Consider the following 14,345-nt stretch of genomic DNA (forward strand, 5'->3'; position numbering starts at 1 on the left):
CTAGGATATAAAATTTCCATTAACCAAAGATTTTTTGTATGAATCCTAAATAAAATATTTGTTTATTTTTCAAATTCTTATCATATGTAAATAAAATAAATATATGTTTATTATATTATTTTTAATTTTTCATTTTTTTTTGCATCAAAATCACAATCAATGATAGTGGCTTTTGTTAAGATAGAGTCCTTAAAAGCATAACATGTTGTAAAAAATATATAGTATTATTTATTTAATATATTTTAATTTCACTTTTATCTATCCTTATTCTATGCATTATACCTTATGAGCATTCTAGCTTGACATTTCTTACACTATATGACTTGGGTGAATTAGGATTTACATGGAACATCCAAGTCATAGGTTCCTACAAGTAGATGATTTGTTCATAGTTGCTTTGTGGACTTAAGCAAGAGTATCGCGTAGTCATGACTACACCAAGTTGCTATATTGTATTTTCTATCAACCTTGAGAGAATACTGAGTTTGTGTCAAAGTTTGTAGTGACTTTCACATATGGGTGAAATCCTAAAGTGATAATATATTCCCTATGGATTGGGTCACTATAGATGAAATTCAATGGCAATAAGTATTCTCAATAGAGAAATTGGATATCTCATGGAGTTTGAGACAATATGTCCATTTGGATGCTCCTAAGGACATGTGATCATGAAATCTATAGTTGTAGCAATTCCTTAAGTGGAATTTGAAATATGCTTTTATGGGTTGGAGTATGTCAGTTGATCACATAATAGGAGGATATGTTATTAAAGGATGATAGAGGTAACCTTGAAAGGCTAATAGCTTTCACCTTATTATATTATGAACAATACTTCATAAGGAGACTATATACAATGGATAGCAGGTCACAAACTCGAGCAATGCAATTGACTCTCTATAATAAGATGTTGAGTCAACTTTAGAATTGGATTCTAAGAGAGCTAATACTATTATATGGGTTCTAGTGGTATCAACTTAAGTTCATATATCTTGATGGCATAATTTATGAGGGTTGGATTAGTTCATGAGTCACTTATGTGCATAAGGGCATTTTGGCAAATATGCATGGTTGAATAGGAGTTTGTTGGGACAAAGCCCTATAAAGCCTGATACGATGTAATAGATTAAGTTTCATTAATAAATTTATTTATTTATTATTTTAGTTCCCCTTATGTTATCACATTTGCATTAATTGGTTATTTGAGCATTTACATTCATATCACTTGCATTGTACATGACTTAGAAGTATTAGGAGTTGAATAAAAGAGTCAAGTCATGGATTTTCTAGAATATGATAAGTGATTCAAAGTCGATTCATGGATTTAAGCAATCTAGTAGAAACTGTAGTGTACTACCTACTAATTAGATGGATCTCTTGTCATGGTCATTGGGATAACTTTCCCATGGTGAATGTGTATAGTTACATATTAGACATGACCTATGATGAATCATGATATTAGTTGTCGGGTTGCCATGATTACCTAAGCTACTATACTATATGGACTCTTAACCTTAAAAGGACATTGAGTTTGTGTTGAAATCAACGTGAAACTTTGACCTATGGGTGAGATCCTAATGTTGTCACATATTCAATACAAATTTGGATACAATTGAAGGAGACTGATAGCAACAGGTATTCTTAAGAAAATAACCATAATATCTCATGGGACTAAACTCCATGGGTGGTCCTAAGAACATGTGATCAAGATGAATGTGAGTATAGAAATTCTTTAGTAGAATTTGACATATGCTCTATATGGGGTAGAGTATGTCAGATGATAACTTAATAGGATTATCTATAACTCAAATATTAGAAAGGTAATCTTGAAAGGTTGATATCACTACCTTGTTAGCTAGATTAGGAACATCAATTCATTAGGAGTCTACATTGTTAGGATAGAGCCCTTGAATGTAATAAACTTTTGAATTTAATTATTTATTAATAAATTTCTAGTTCACTTTTATCTATTCTCATTCCATGTATTATATCTTGTAAGCATTATGACCTACATCTCTTGTATTGTACATGACTAGAGTACATTAGGAGTTACATAAAAGATTTAAGTCATGAGTTTCTTACAACTAGATGACTTGTTGAAAATTAGTGCTCCTAAGCAACCTATAATAGGTTGTAGTGCACTACCTTCTAATAGGAGGGATGGTTGGTCTTGACCATCGAGATGAGTTTCTCATGGTGAGTGCACTTATGTGTATGGTTACACATTGGACAAGACTTATATTGAGTCATGACATAAGGTTATCAAGTTGTTATGACTTCACCAAGCTTCTTCAATATGTTGTCTCTCAACCTTGAGAGAATATTAAGCTTGTGCTAAAGTTAGTAGTGACATTGACCTATAGGTGAGATCATAAGTTGTTTCATATATTCCTTATGGATTAGATCATTGTTTATCAAAGCGAATAATAATAGGTATTTTCAATAGAGGCACCATGATATCCCATAGGATTAAGACAAGTGTCCCTTTGGGTGATCCTAAGGAGGTATGTTCATGGAAACTATGATCATAGTAGTTTCTTAAGTGGAACTTAACATAAACTCTTAGAGAGTTAAGATATGCCAATTAAGCACACAATAAAAGGATATATAACTCATTGGTAGTAGAGGTAGTCTTGAGAATATAATAACTTTCACCTCGTTAGAATATGGACACCAGTCCATAGGGAGACTAAATGCAATGGATAGCAGGTCATTGACCTAAACACTTTGTATCTCATTGTTATTTATATATGGTAGTGGAGTGCAATTGATTCTTTATAATGAGATGTTAAATCAATTTTAGAATTGAATTCCAAGAGAGTCAATATTGTCCTATGGGTCCTAATGGTCCTTACTTGAGCTCATATACCTTATTGGTATGATATATGAGGATTGGATTGACTTGTGGTTCACTTTTATGTGTAAAGGTGTTTTGGTAACTATGCAAGGTTGCATAGGGGTTAGTGAACAAATTTTATAGATTGGGCTAATTAATTAATTAAAAGGCCTTGTAGGTCAATTAATTAATTATGATCCATTTTGGCTAGATTAAGTGACTCAAGCCCTTAGTAGTCTCAAGTCACTTAAGCTAGTTAAGGAACCCTATAAATACTCTCTTAAGGGTGAGCTAGTTGTCTTCTACAATGTAGAGAGAATAGAGAGCTATAGCCTCCTCCTTTACAACCTCCCCACTGGTTGAATGCCAAGATCAAGGTAAAGTCATTGCAGCAGAAGATCTTAGGTTTTTTAGATCTTCAACAATTTCGTTCAGATACTTCACCACATGGATTTGATTCGGAAACATCCAAATCAAGGTAAAAGTTTTCTATCTTGATATTTTAATTCTGTTATTGATTTAAAATGAATGTCTTCCACTGTGCTTAGGATTTAGAGAAAGCTTAGGAAGATTTGCATGTATCTGACCTGATCCGGGCATAGGAAAAAAAAGATCTAGGATGCCCTACATACATCTCATGGATAAGTAGGTCATAGGCCTGAGCTTTGCCTTATTGTAATTATATAAGATATTATAGTGTAGTTGACTCTCTTTAATGGAGTGTTGAGTCAAAATTAGAATTGGATTTTGAGAGCCAATATTTTCTTATTGGTTCCAGTGGTCTTCACTCGAGCTTCCATTTCATGGTGGCACATTTGTTTGAGGGATTTTGTGTTTTAGTTCACTAATGTGCATAAGTGGCATTTTGGTAAAAGTATATAAGTTGCACTAGATCTAATGCACAATATGACTAATTAAATTAATGAGAACCATACTAAGATAAATTAAGTGACCTAAGCCCAATTTGGTCTAAAGTCACTTAAGCCCACAAGGAAGTTTACAACTACCACCTTGGGGTTCAAGTTTCAAACTTTTGCCTTTTGTATTTTAGAAAGAGAGAGCAAACCCTAACCACCTTCAAAAAAGAAAGAGCATGAGTGAGTGAAGTCCACTTTTCTCTTATGCAAAGGTCCGTCGTGAAAGAAGACGTCGAGTGGATGATTATTGGGTATACGACTTCTACAACACCTTCTAGGGATTTGATTTAATATGGGAACATCCAAATCATAGGAATGAATTCTAATATCTAGATCTAGTATATTTTATGGATTTTATAGCTATATTTTTCCACAACATTAGATCTAGAGAAGCTTAGAGATAGTTTACATGGACCTTATGTGATCCAAGGTTAGGGAACAAAGTAATTCAAAGTTCCCATCAGAGTTAGTGAACGATATTTCTAGCTTGGGCTAATTAATTAATTTAAGCCCTTAATTAGGAAGCCTTTTAAGTTAAATTAAGTGGCTAAAGCCCAAGGTATGCTCAAGTAACTTAAGCTTAATGAGAAGCCTTTAAATACCTCCTTAGGAGTTAGGGCTTCAAATTCTTGGACTTTTACTTCTTCCATTCTCTTTTACAAGTCTAGAGAGAGAGAGAACCTAGCCCCTCCACTTTTCTAGATCTCTACCATCTAAGTATCTAGCTTCAAGGAGGAGTCAGAGTAGAAGACCAGTGGTTTCATGAGATTTTCAATGACTGCTATGCATTTGACAACCTTCTTCACCACAAGGCTATTTTGCTTCATTGGTGGGGGATAAGCTTAGGAAAGCATGCATGCACCTAACAAGATCTAGGGATATGAAATGGAGTGATATGAGTTTCCCTATAGTTTTAGTTTTTTTCTTATAGTTTTAACTTGATCGAATGTATAGTTTTTTCTTGGTTAAAATTAATTTTTTTGAATGTTGTACAATGCACTTCTTTTTTTAAAAGAATGTGTTTATTTTTCTTAATAATGTACTTTCTTTTTTGAAGAATATACTTAATTTTTTAAGAAATGTATTTAATTTTTCTAAAGAACGCACTTAATTTTCTAAGGGATCTAGTTATTTTTCTTCGAAATATACTTATTTTCTAAAAATGTTCTTGTTTTTTTTCATACTATACTTCTTTTAAGAATGTACTTATTTACACTATCACAAATAATTGAAAATTAATGAGCAAATTACAGTAAATCATTAATGTATATGATTCATATACAATGTACTTATTGTTTTAGAAATGCATTTTCTAAAGAATGTTATTATTTTTTTAGGGATAAACTTATTAATATTGATAGAAATAAGAAAAAGTTCATGAGAAATTTGTGATAAAACATTAATATACATAATTTATGCACTTATTTATTTTTATTCTTTGTTTAGTCCTGTAAGCCATTGGTTAATTTGTTTATCGTGATCAAAGATTTGGATAATGTATATAATTAAAAATTCATTAGCAATTTATAGTAAAATATTAATCTACACATTGAAAATAAAATTTATTGGTGAAAAAAACTTATGTTGAGATAATGTGGTGGTGGAATTATATTTGATTTATTATATTTGAAATCATATTATAAAAATTGAATTAAATGATTTGATTTAATTTTTAGGAGCGAGTGCGATGGTGTTGAAGTTGTTAGAAATCCAAAGAGACCTATCGGAGCTTGGATACATTACTAGTAAGGGAAAATAGAAACATGTAAAAGAATATGTTTATTTATTTATTTATTTGTGGTTGTTATAGTTATATTTGTTTTAAATTGTTTTGTAATAATAATCAATTGGTCGTGATCAAAGAGAAGGATAAATGAGTGAAGATAAATGATGATGTAAGGAGTAATACTATTGTGGCTAACATAATTAAATTTTAAAATTAGAATTTAAAGTAAGTGACAAATTAATGTAGTTGAAGAAAAAATTGAGCTAGAAGTGGAATGCACTTTCAAAAGTAGAAAAAGAAGATTTCATGGCAAAGTCAAAAGAAAGTTCAAAACAATATTTGCTTCAAAGGGTGTGGGTCCAAAGGTAAATTTTTTGTAATGAATAAAAAATTTCATTACTTATGTATTTATTGCAAATTATATTAATGTAAACATGTTTAATGTTTGTGTATCTTTTCAGTTATATCTTCAGACTCGATGCTCACTCGAGCAAGTGATTAGAGTTATTGAAGAATTAGAACCAAAGCAAAAAACAACCATAGAAGAAATAAGATTTGGTAGCCTCTTGCAACTTTGATGTAGGAAAATTGATCATGGGTTATGTCTTTGGTTGATAAATAGTTTCAATCCAAACACTTATATGTTAGAGTTGTATAATACTTGAATCAAATTATCCTTAATTGATGTTGAATTTATTATGGGATTGAGGGCAAGAGGGTTAAAGATTGACATGAACAAAGATGTTAGCAATAAGAATGATTTATGTAAAAAAAAAATATTGTGATAAAAAGGGGCGATTTCCATTAGTGATGTTAGAAAATCAAATTAGGGAGGACAAAGAAGGTAGAAATGATTTCAAAGTTCGTTTTGTATTATTTGTGTTGGGTGCATTATTGTGCCCAATAATGAAGCGTTTTGTGAAACATTCTTTCTTACATCTTGTGGAAGACATCAATTCAATAAAGAAGATGAATTGGGCTAAATTTGTGTTGTCTTATCTTGTGTACGAGATCGAAGAGTTTAAGAGGAAACAACAAAGTGGGGTTTCCAGTTGCTTATTGTTTTTTATGGTAATGTCCTTGTAGATTATTTACATCATAGAGAATTTCAAATTTGTTATAATAAATTTTGTGAACTAACTATATATCTATGTAAAATATAATTGTAGTTATTCTACAACGAGCATATATCATTTGAAGAGAAATTTCCACTACTATATACTCGACCTTCTCCTTGGATTATTGCTTGGGGAGATGATGAAATACTGGATATGACATGAAGATTGAAAAAACTCGGTGGATATGCAAAGGGCAATGTAAGTTATAGTTTCAAAAGTCATTTAATATTTGTTTTTGTTTTTAGTGATTTTAAATAGGATATGTGTGATATATTGATGAATATATTGTAGGTGAAAATATGGGTGATACAAAATGAGAAAATGGATTGTGTTGATGAAAATGAGATGACAATGGAAGGGGAGAATGAGAAGGATGAGAAATTTGAAATCCTTCCAAACAAAGATGTTATTAAACAAGTAAGTTTTACTATATTCATCGTGAGTATAAATATTAGTAGTGAACCCTTGTATTATGATGTTATTAATCAAGTTCCTATATATCACTAGGTTGATGGTGGGAGCTTAATGGAGATGGATGGAACCTTTCAACAATTAAAGACACATGTAATTGATTTGTGTCATGTTGCAAGTAGTAGTAGTTGTGAATTTTTTTTTTTTATTGAATTTGAGGAGAAATATACAACATTGAAAGGACTCTTCCTTGGGTCAAGAGAAAAACCTTTGATAGAGTACAAGGAGGGAACGAAGAGTGACATTCTCTCATGCGAGAGAAGTTTGGAAGAGAAGGACAATAAGAAAGGAAATGAAGATTATGTTCACACTTTGTCAATTGACAAGTTATGCATTGAGGACTTGAATGGAAAGAATGAAGATGCATGTGCTACATCAATTGAAGTGCATATCATTCCCGATGAAAATGTAGATATTTTAGCACTTCCAATCAAAAGAACTAGAAAAGATTATGAAAAGGTATATATAATATATAAAAAAATTATTTTCTTTACAACTATTTAACCATTACATAGTAAATATATGCATATTAATGACATTTTCCATATTAGGAACCATTACGAGCACTATATGGTATTCCCGAGCATGTCATGAAAACACATACATCGAGGGAGAGTAAACAAAGTAAATTCAAGGTTTTCCCATTTGTACACAATTTAAGGAAGATGGGAAAACATCAAATATCAGAGGTATAATACAAATAGTTTAATACCATGTTCTTATTTTCGATACATAAAATATATAGCTAATAATTATGTCTTGTTTTCGATTTAGTCAATTCCCATGTCCATTTGTGAAGACATGGTGGATGCTTAATCATTCAACGTACTTCAATATCTTGTTGCTAATTAGGTTTTCAATAAATCATTGTAAAAAAGGTTTGTAGTGTCTAGACCCGCAAATTTCACGTGCACCCCCACTCGATTGGTGAGACTCGTTTTTTATTGGTGAAAAATTAGTTTTGGAAAAAGTCGGAGTCACTACTTATTTTATTTTATTTTAAAAGGAAAAATAAAACAAGAAAGAAAAACCTAAAAAATGATTCCATAATTTTTGGAAAAACGTGTTTTTGGAAAACTCGGGTCTAGGTCCGGGGATCAGGTTACCTATTGGGAAGGTACCTCTAAAAGGTAGTGCCCCTCTAAGCCCTACAAAGGTCTCTACTGACTTAGTTGGGGGAAATGTGACAATTAATTGGTTAATTATAGATACCTAAGTAGGCTAGGTGATTTTGAAAAATAGCATGCTAAATAAAAAAAAAAAACCCAATCACAAATCATAGAGAAGATTTAGGGTGCGTACCTGGACCACTTCTTAAGCGCTATCACAAAACATCAAAGGTTAGTTTAAATAGTATATCACATGCATCTTATCCAAGCAAATCTAACATACATCTAAGCACCCAAGGATGGAATCAGACATGGATATGGTTCACAACAACATGCATGTTCATAAAATTCCGAAAAGCAAATGATAGAGAGTGTACCTAGATAGCATGCATAATTTATAAGATTCCTCCAAAAATGCTAGAGGGGTTAGGACAAGTATAAATTATATAACATATCCATTATGTCTAATACACAGTGCCAAAGCCAAAAATTGAACTAAGATAAATCAAATGACTCCAAAAATAATAACAATTTCAAGTAAAGTATAAAACCATCAGCATGTAGTTAGAAAAGGAAGCATCATAAAACAATTTCTAAAAAAAAAGGCTTAGAGTTGAATTTAATTACAAAAAATTTCAAGAAACAACTCTTACACATCTAGATCAACATACCGAAAGCCAAACTCTCATTCAAAGGACATATTGTAGCAAAGACACCTAAAGGTTCTACAAATTCTAGATTATATAAGAAAAATTGACATGCATAAATGAATTGTTTAAAAATAATAAATTATCACATAAAATCATACAAACAATCACACATATTTCAAAGTGTTCATATCACATAAAAAATAAATCCAGGGTCGGATAGTACTCAAAAATATTTTTAAAATACTCAAGATGATCAGATATCCAGAATCTAGCATGCACAGTAGGTACGAATTTGAAAAATCATATCTCCCTCACAAAGACATATTTTTTAATATTTTATGTGTTTAAGATCAATTTAAAGAATCCTAGAATTGAGGAAAAATATTTAATCTAATTTAAAAAGTCATCTGGTATTTTATTTTTGCAATGAGATCTCGGGTGTCCAAAACTGGGTGAAAACGGAGCCCCCCTAAATACTTGTTTATATCTTCTATTCTAGAACAACTTTCTAACTCAAATGAAACTTTAAATTCAATTTCAAGAAGTGAGGAAAGTCATAAGAGTTTTGTAAAATTTTTAAAAATATTCAAAGTTGCTAAAACGAATTTTAAATCTAAAGGGTCAGTGGCTGAGTGAAAACTGGTAGCAAGGAAGAGTTTTGATAAGATGATTTTATGTAGGGGTTTCACCAATTCCCCAATTGATATACACAAATCTAGCCTGGAATTATCCTATTTATTTGGGACAACAAGCTTGGATTCATGTCTTACTCAAAACCGTAATTTTTATTGAAAACTGAGTAGTATGCGAACCGAAAAAAAAAGGTTGCATATTATTTAAAAAAAAAAAAAACGAGATTTTGATTCTAAGGACTCTAAATGAATTATTTTTAACACAAAATTTTCAAAGGTATCTTTTGAGAAAAGCATTTGATTTAAAAATAAAGGGAATTAATATGAAAACAACAAAACACAAGAAATAAAATATTGAGCAAAACGAATTCACAAAGCGAAATTTTTGACAATCCGAGCAAACTAAAGTGGTGAGAATGGAGACCAATCTTCACTATTTTCGGATGACCTCTGAAAATTAAAGATAAAATTATTATAGCAACCAACCAGAGATTTTTAGACCAAGTAAACTAACATTTTAACAAATCTAACTTTCAATTTACCACCAAGAATTACAAGCCAACATTTTAAAAAATCTAACTTTCATTCTATTACTAAGAACTATGGAAAACAAGTGTCTAAAAAAATCTATCTTTTAGATGAACATCAAGAATAAGAAAAAAAAAATTAAAGACTTCAAGAAAATCTTAAACTAGCATAGATAATCAAGAACTAATCGTTGGAATTTTAAATGCATCTAAAGTTAAGATAAATGAGTTTTAAAATGAAACTAATAATACGGAAGTATCACAATTATCAACTTAGTTTCAAATAAATAATAAACGTCATCAGGAATCAGGATCACCAAAACAACATCTAATAATTTAAAGAACAACATATAATGGCATAAATCATAAAAAATTAGTAACTTATTGCTTAGAAATGAATATAAATTAACATGGATTTTTAAAATTAACTACTAAAGATTCTAAGAAAAATAAAAATCAACATGGATCGATAAAAATTAATAATTTTAAAGACAACTCAAATTTATAGGTCAATCAAGACTAAAACTAATAATTTAAGGAGCAAGACTAAAACTTTTAAGCTAAACAGAATCATTCAGAACTAAATTTAATGACTTGCATACAGGAATATAACCACATAAGATTAATTAAACTAGAAAAATAAATAAATAGAATTTAAAATACATAGGCTAAATAGGACTAATTTAAAACTAAATTTAATAAATCCACAACATGAATGTATTGATATTGGAAATAATTAAACTAAATAACTAAAATTCTAAAACAACTATGAATTGAATTGGATATTCATGAATCAAAACTAAAATAAAAAGAATTAACTCACCTTTTTCAACAACGCGTGGACCACTTTCCACCACAGGAGGATTTTTATTCCAAGGATGCATGCTGTGATGGCTGCCCTTCTTATCCAAAAAAAAATCTGATGCATAATCCCACGTCTCAAAGTGGCAGCCTCAGTGACGCGACTGTAGGAGAGTTTCTTTGTTCGATAGTGTGTCCGTGCTCCTTCCTAGTGGATGCATGATATGCATGCGTCTTCTTCTTCAATGGAACCGCTCTTCCTTCCTCACGCCAGTGTTCCATCACAGTTGAAGTTTTCGGACTGGGGCTGTTGTTGCTGCTGACTTCAATTCCGCTGAATCCGAGCGGATAGGCTGGGGTTCCGTCGGACTTGAACAGCCCATAGTTCACCTCTGACGTGGGTCCGGGCTTCATGTTTTAGTTGAACAGAGCAAAAACGTAAATGTTCAAATCTGAGTTTGGCCTCATGGGCATTCCTCTCTTCTGAGACATCAGCTTTATCAGGTTTCCGTTGTACTTCTTCGAGTTCTCAATTGTGGCCCCGGTCCCATCCTCGTCGCCCTTGGAAGGCCAACCAGTTTCGGAGATCTGAACGGGAAGCTTCTAGCTAGGGCGAAGTAAACAGCGTCGATCTGTGCGAACAGCATGTTGTCATAGTGGAGATTTGTGTCAGGATCGACAACCCCTTGGTTCGGTTGAAAGAGGACGAAATCGATGGGGACTTGCTTCGGATTAGCTTTGTGCGCGAAGAATGGGTAGGCGTTGATGAGAAATGGTGATCCGGTTTTGACATTGAAGTTCAGAATCGGAGTAATGCACTCTATCAGATCTCGCCGGAAAGCTCCGGCCGATGGTGGATAGGAGGTTTCGAGAATGGCGAGCGAGTGCGCTGTGGTGACACTGACCTGCTTGTCTAACCCTAGGTTAACCAGAACTGTGTGTACGCTTTGCATCGCCGGCAGCAGGTTATCATTGAGAGAAGTGTCATTGAATGTCAAAATCTCGTTCCCGACGGTGATGCAGGTGATATTGGTATCAGGCAAGTGCGCCTGAACGTTCACTTTCACCCAAGCCAGCGCTTTGTCCGGATTTCTCATCTTCGACAAGTACTCGTTTCCCAGCCCAACAATGAACTCGACTCCAGTATTGGAAAATGCGCGCAGCACCCTCGGATCTGCATCGTAGAGCTTCACTTTGCTTGCACCAATTGACCGTACCAGTGGAACCACATCGTCCGGCGAAGGCAAATTGTTCGTGATCTGGCCGTAACTGATGCCGACAGCAGGCACCACCCCGGTAGTACAATCCTCAGTAGTACGCAGCTGGAACTGGGACTCCACGAGGAAGAATGTGCCGTTCAGTCTGAACCCACTCCACCGCCTCAACCAGAAAAAAATTCTTTTCCTTCTCTCTCCTCTTTACCTGAACACAACCCTCCTTTTTGTCCACATACACGCTGCACCCATCTCCATTAACTTGCCAAAATCAGCCATGGTAATTTTCCTTTCAGAAGGAAAAATCACACTATGCTCTGGACTGATTTTCCACTTTCCCTAAAAAAACGTCCTTCCATGCCGGATCAACCATTCTCACTCACGTAATTTCCACTTAGTGTCTTGATTGCTGCCACTGCCATGTCTCTATTAGGAAGCTTAACAAACCCACAACCACGACCCTATGATGAAAATACCTTCAACGACGTCATTAGGAGAAAATATATCCTCATCCACTGTAAGATAGAAAGTAAATAGTAAAATAAAAAAATCATGTAGTTGAAAATTTAAAATTTACAATTAACATTATGCAATTAAAACTAAGATATCAAACACATTAAGAGAATTAAAATATGAAGTTCAAGCAATTTCCTACAATTAAAGTAAAGTAAATATATGAATATATATGAGATACCAATTCATGCAATTAGAAAAAACTAAAATCTCAATTCTCATGCAATTTTTCGAAAAAGTGAATAAGTAAATGAATAAAACTAATAAACAAATAAACAAATAAGTAAATAAAATAAGAAAATGAAGTACATGCTAGTCATACCTAAATGGGCCTAGAAAAAGTAGAAATGTGCCTAAATGAGCCTAAGTGTACCTAAGTGGGCCTATGGTGCCTAAGTGGGCCTAAGGCATCTAAGTGAACCTAAGGTGCCTAAGTGGCCCTAGGGTGCCTAAGTGAGCCTAAGTCTAAATTAGGGCTGCTAAGAGTCACAACGGAGTTAGATGAATTCCTCAACCAAAGTCCTAAGGTGGCTTAAAAAAAGATAGGTTACACAAGTAGTAATGAGCCTCCAGGGAATTGTTGTAAAATATCGAACAAGTACCTAATAGGACATGTGCTAGGAGGACAAAATGGAGGGTCTAAACCTTCATATTTTTCCATTTCTGTAAAGAATGTTTTATCATATTATTGTTGTAGTCAGCTTCTTGTTGACTTTGATCATGAACATGGAGTACGTGGAAATTTTGAGTACTTACGTCCCATACAAAATTTGTTGGATGTTGTAACTATCTATTTGATTTATATCAAATGAGTGCTTCATTAATAAAATAAATTTATTAAAATTATTGGTTCACAATAGGTAATAAATCTAGAAGCATCAAAGCTAAATTATTTTGAGAGGCAATTCATAGGCATACGAAGTATAAGATGCTATCTTCCCACGACATTTTTAGTAAGCTCAGATTTCTCTTGTTGTTTAGTTACATATTAAGTATAATATACTAATGTTCGAATTATGTTGTATTATTAGCAAATGATTTTGTGCGGGAGTCCTCAACCTCTTTTTGATAGAAAAACATCCATCATGAGTAAGTACATTAGTGAATTGGATGATTGCGAGAAGGTTAGTAATTATTTGTAATGTTTAATTGCATAGATCAAAGTTAGAGTAGATATTGTTTTCACCTACAATAGAGTAGATGTTTTGTGTATATCAAAGTTAGAGTAGATATTATATAAACTATGTTACTATATCCTAGTTATTACAAATTTTAATCAGTTAACCTTAATTAATTTAATTTTATGTATGATGCTATATCCTACTTATGAAAAATATTTGTCAATTAACCTGAATTAATTTAAATGTCGCTATCATACTATATGCTAGTTATTCTAAATTTTAATCTATTAACCTTAATTAATTTTAATTAAGCATCATACTATATCTTATGTATGAGAAAGGTTAGTTAATTAACCTGAATTAATTTATATAAGCTATGTTACTATATCCTAGTTATTACAAATTTTAATCAATTAACCTTAATTAATTTAATTTTATGTATGATGCCATATCCTACTTATGAAAAATATTTGTCAAATAACCTAAATTAATTAAATTAAGTTATCATACCATATTCTACTTATTATAAATTTTATTTAATTAACCTCAATTAATTTAATTAAGCTAGATCCAAAGATTTTTTCTTATAATCAAAGATAAATTAAATGACAAGTATGGGAAATTTGAAATTAATAAAATAGCAAAAATATTGTTTCATCTATATAGGACATTAATTTAATTAAAACGTCTCAATATCAAACTATATGCATTTC

At 32.1% G+C, this 14,345-nt stretch overlaps 1 pseudogene; it reads right to left on the reverse strand.

Moving 5' to 3' along the window:
* Positions 1-10,922: 10,922 nt before the first annotated feature.
* LOC117909986 lies at positions 10,923-12,277 on the reverse strand (annotated as a pseudogene).
* Positions 12,278-14,345: the final 2,068 nt, after the last annotated feature.

Source organism: Vitis riparia, unplaced genomic scaffold (genome assembly GCF_004353265.1).
Source record: "Vitis riparia cultivar Riparia Gloire de Montpellier isolate 1030 unplaced genomic scaffold, EGFV_Vit.rip_1.0 scaffold533_pilon_pilon, whole genome shotgun sequence".
Lineage (NCBI taxonomy): Eukaryota > Viridiplantae > Streptophyta > Magnoliopsida > Vitales > Vitaceae > Vitis > Vitis riparia.